This window comes from Nicotiana sylvestris, chromosome 10, assembly GCF_000393655.2.
Source record: "Nicotiana sylvestris chromosome 10, ASM39365v2, whole genome shotgun sequence".
NCBI classification, from domain to species: domain Eukaryota; kingdom Viridiplantae; phylum Streptophyta; class Magnoliopsida; order Solanales; family Solanaceae; genus Nicotiana; species Nicotiana sylvestris.
In genome coordinates, this window is record NC_091066.1 from 162,059,149 (window position 1) to 162,064,937 (window position 5,789).

Here is a 5,789-nt window from a genome sequence, read left to right on the forward strand (position 1 = left end):
ATTTTTAAATGAATGTAGGTGGCTCCATTGCGGATAATGCCGATCGTGTGTAGCGGTGCTTCCTTCTTCTCAAGAACTTGGTGAGCCCCTTCCTCATTCAAGGGGCTATATTGCACATCTTTTTATTGTGGACCTTCACTTTTGAGGTATAGTCGGGGCCTTGTTGCCGGCGTTGTCACATTTATCTTTCGTATCCTTAGAGGCTCCGTAGACATATGTGTGGGTTATGTACGGGCGTTGGCTGGGTCTACGAACTATGATGTAGTTCAAATTCTCATTTTGCTAAAGTGTAATTGTATGTAATCTTGGAAACTTAATTACTGATTATTGTTGTGATTTAAAATGAACTAACCTTGTAGAATGCTTATCTATCCTCGTCTAAACAAATGAATGAAAGCATGGTTTCCTCATTCGTATCGAGTTGGGTAGGAAGTGTTTGATAAGGCTTGCTCAGTTGGGTTTACTTGATTAAGCGTCGGTCGCACCTCCCGAGGTTAGGGCGTGGCATGACACTCCTCAAAAGAGGGGATACACGTGGTATTAGCGCACCGTGCATCATATCCATATCTACCCTTCCCACCCCGTTACGGTATTAAAGTACGGATTGGTCTCGATTACTCTTGCATGTTATTACCCATCCCATTCCTAACAGTCTCGGAGGATATTAGGACTACTATTCCTAAAAGGGAGGGGATATTAGGGTGATTTTGGTTTCAAAAGGTAAAAATCTAAAGCGACATACAAAACATATATACTGCATGTTGGGGTAAGCATATAAACAGATAAAGGCCCATGTACACCTCCTCAAAAGAACATAAATAGCATAACTTGCACATACCTTGTAGGCCAGATTAAAAATACTAGAGACGAGGGGAGTTTAATTATCGAGGCATATCAGTTTATTACATAACTCAGATAAGAAGTCTGAATCAGGCCTGCCTGCTTGTTGTAGCGATTAACAAAGCGGATTCAATTTTATGCTTATTACTCTAAGGCTTGCCTAAGCATTTTAGATGAGGTCCTATAGACATGATATCTAATTGATTCAGAATGTGGAGAAACAATGTAACTCAAAAAGAATTGTCTGAAATCCCATAGGCATGCTTGCTAAACCTCGTTAAACAAGAGAATTAGATTATTAAAACCGGTTCAGAATAAACTGATTTAAATTAGACTAACTCCAGATTCTGTAGGCAATAGTATCTAACATTGTTGATTTAAACCCTATAGGCATGATATCTCATATGTATTACTCATTTCAACATTATGAACATGATACTTACTTATTGTCGTTTAGAACCTAAAGCGTGATATCTAAGTGGCATGCAGAATTTAAATAAGTCCTATATGCAGGTTATCTAGGTGTGAAATTGATCATGAGGAAATCGAGATAAACCCTATAGATATGGTGTCTAAAATACAGACTTGAACATGCAGAAATTAAAAAAAAAAGTCCTATAGGGATGCTTTCTAAATGCAGAATTGAATTGTCAGAACACAAGTCCTATAGGCATGTTCTCTACCCTTGAGCATACGTAATTACCCAACCCTTTTCACTTGGTAGCCCCAAGTGTTTATTACAAGTTATTACAGACCAGAAATAATGAATTACACCAGAAAAGTACAAAGAAAGGTTACAAATAGAGGAAGACTGATTCTTGACTTCCTCTCTGAGTTATATAATAAACCACCTCAAATGTCATTTAATCCAAAGCCTTTCTCAGACTTGAGTGTGTCAAAGTTCCCTAAGGGTCTTAAGAGGACCCCAGGCAGTGCTTATACCCAATTTACACAACCAGAATAGAGATGAGTGCAGTATGGAAATGCCAGCCCATATGTGTCCAAGTTTAGAGGTCGCTCATGGGTCCCAAGTCAAGGCTCACATAAGGGAGGCAGAACTTAAGTTCTAAGAAGATAGTGAAAGTGTAGGAACAGAGTTTTAAAAACAGAGGGAATAAAGCAGAGGGGAAAGGGTGATAGGGAGACAATCATTAACATTTCACAAAGTTAATAACTTCATGCAAGGGGGGTCAAGGGTTGAAAATCCATTGCAAGAAGCCTATACACTTAGGTATGGGTTAACTTTGGGCATGCACAGCAATGCAAAGTGCTGACATGCCTATAAACCAGTCAGAACACATGCCATACAGGAGAAATATGAAGGTTATGATCCCAGGGGAATCATGTTTGGGTCATGCACGGTAATGCCCAATGCTATCATGCCCCAAACCAACCACAAGTATTAAACACATTGGGATAGGGATTTAGGATTCACAAGTCATGATACATTAATTCAAAAAAGGAAAAGGGGCAATTACAACATGCTTAATAATGGTACTGGGTTAAATACAAACAGTAGACAAACAAGGATGCAAGAAATAGTAAATAAACATGTTGTTGTTGGTGTAGAAGCTTAATTAGAACATACCAGTAAGAAATGCAATTGCAGAGAAAAATAAGCAAGTTTTCCCACAGCCTAGCCTTCGCTTTCAGCCGACTAGGTAAGGCAGCAATACAAGTAGTAACAGAGAAAAGAGAGAGATTTAGTTGAGTGTGTGTCAGAACTAAAGTGTTTTATGCCTTGTGTTCATGTCTTTGAAAGAAAATAAGTACAGGGTATTTATAGCTTTCTGAAAACGAGTAAAAGAGAAGTAATAGGCTACAAATATGGAAACAACCACAATTCAGAATCAATTATACAAATGATTGCCTTTAATTAAGGGATCACTTGCTTAACGGGCACTGACATATTAAAAATAAGGAAAGAAATTATTTTGTAAGTCTGCTGATAAGTGCCATAAAAGAAGTAGTAAAACATTAAGTAAGTAATCGAGTCTAGGTACAGAAATACACTAATTTTGGAAAGGATTCAGTAAGGCAAAACAGGAAAAGAAATCAATTAACCTTAACAAGCGAGCGAAATCAGAATTTCACAAAGGAAAAGTTTGAAATCAGTAACAAGTTTGAAGACCGATCAAAGAAAGAAACTCAGCATATAAATAGAGTGCACAAACACTATACATGCGAGGCGAAGCCTATTGACAAAAGGAAATAACATGCAATAGTAGCACACAATTCAATGGATAACAACATTCGGAGCATGATAGTCTCGTAGATCAAGTCACATTGAATCAGTAGTGAAGAAAACATAGAATATTAAAAGCATGCGAAGATCTCACAGTAGCAGGTGAGGAAAACCCCTTTTTGAAAAATTAGGGTTTCGAGTTTTAGAGATGATAGAAACCCAAAATCAGAAAAATCACACCAAGGAATAAGAGATTTTGAAATAAAGATCTTTAAATCAAGTCATGTACTTAAACGAACAGTCTCAGACCCAACGCCATAGGGTTTTCAACAATAATAGAGTTTTAAAAGAGGATAAACAAATAAATCAGACAAAACTCAAGCAAACAAGCATTCGTTTAATAAATAGTCAAAAGAAATTAGAGATTTTAACATGCAAACTCAGGTAGAAGAATGATATGAGCAAACATAGCAAAACATGTCAAAAATCAGAGAAAGTTTTTTGAAATAACTTAACAAAAACCCTAATCGGAAAAGATAAGGAGTTTTGAAAGCAAAGTTTTAAAAGAAACTTCGAGAAAAGTTCTTAGAGGCTCAAAGCAAACATACATCTGAAGCAGATCTGAAAGAAATCGAAAGAACCTTAGAGATTAGGGTTTCAAAAGAACCCCAAACGATGAGTAAGGCCTTGAAAATCATCGATATAACCAGGAGAGTCAAAGATCTGACTCGAATGGCCATGGCTGGCCGGAGAAAAGTCAGAGACGACCGGAGAACAATCATTGAGCAAAGACTGGACAAAACCCCTTCAGGATCTAGTCATGAGACCACAAAAACGAACACGTAGAAGCCATGGAAGGTTGATACAGGTCTCTGATGACCTTGGAGGGCCATGGATTAGGGTGGAGGCGGATAGGGTTTGAGGGTGTTGTAGAGAGAATTTAAGAGAGGAGGGGAATTCAGAGGCGGTGTATAGTGGAAAATGGTAGGGTTTAGGAAAAGGGGTCTGGTGGCCGTTGATCATTTTGATCAACGACCTGGATTGAACGAGTAAGTGGGGCGGTTAAATGGGATAGGGTTTAGGTTGGTTCAAATTGTAATTGGGTCGGGGTAATTGGGCCTCAAATTGGGGTTCAAAATTAGGCTATAATTGAAATAAAACGGGGCTAATATTTAAATAGCCAATTTTCCCTATTTGATTTATAAAAAATAATAAAATAATTTTTGTAAATAAATTAAAGGTACTAAAATGATTTATAGTACGTAATTATCAAATTAAAGTACTGTACTTTATTTTTATAGGTGTAAACGCAATTAAATCTAAAAGAGGCTAATATTGCAATTATATGCAATTTAGCTTTAAAAATACTAAATAAATTTGTAAAAATATGCAAATATTATATTAGCTATATTTTAGTATAAATATGAGAATCCAATAAATGAATCACCAAAATGATAATTTTGGAAATATTATTGAGGTTTTTATGAGTAAAATAGGGGAATAAATTTGTTTTAAAAATCTTTAAAAATTAAGGAAAAATGATAAAACATTTGAACATACTTATACATACATATATATGCTATTTTGAAAGTATTTTGCATATAAAAATATACAGGAAACAATTGGGTATCAACAAACCACCCCAAGCCCAAGACTATCAACCCACGAGTTGGATGGAGCTAGGTTTCATGGGCTATGCACTTTCGTTCACAGTCCCGATCAACGGTCAAGAGGCCATTGTGATCTTGCAAAATACTCAATATCTAGCTAAACTTATCACGGAGGAAATGAGGTTGGCGATGAACAATTATCTCAACCATGTTTGGCTCAACAACATCATTCTTCCCATGGCTCCATCATTCAACCCTCGAATGGCTCAAACGATGAGAGATCAATGGAGCATGCCACCCCAGTTCAGCCCCATAAACCCTCAAAATGCTCCATTGGATCTCCCCTTCTTCCCAACCGAGATGTATACTCACCTAAACCTCATCTTTCTCCCTTGGGATGTCAATCTGGGGAAACAAGGGATGGTAGCCCCCCACCTCTAGTACCCCCACCCCAACAACAAGACGGCCCTATACCAGGGCCAGTGGAGGCAGAAATGGAGGAGGACGATGTCCCCCTAAACTTTTACTTAGGGCCAATCCTGGAACTCTCAAACCTAGACGGAATAAAAAAATTCTCTTCACGGAGAGGCACGAGAAGAGGTATGTTCTCAGCTGCCCGTTGGACCTATACAAATGCTCGATGGATATTTGTCCTCCACACGACCCAACTGTGGGCAACAAGACAATGATCCTAGTTCCATCAATGAGGAGAAACCCTATCCAAGCGGGGGGGGGGGTAAGGGAGAATGGGGAGATGATCAACACTGAAACCAATTTATCCATTAATCAACCCACTAATTTCATAATATGGAATATACAGGGAGGGAACAATGATAATTTCAGAAGAAATTTTAGGGAGATTCTAGACACCCATAGGCCGTGTTTGGTAACTTTGTTGGAAATAAGGATGGGAAACCATGCAGCCATGCTTAATGAGTTTGGATTCTCTGAGATGATAGACGTTCCATCGGAGGGGAAGTCAGGTGGTATGGTTATGATGTGGAGGATGACATAATCAATGTTCAAAATGTTGTTAGAAGAGGTCAGGAGATCCAAGCAATCATAGAGGTACATCCTATATGTAAACCTTGTGTCATGACCCAAACTCCGACCCGGTCGTAATGGCACCTCTCATGAAGACAAGGCCAGCCAAC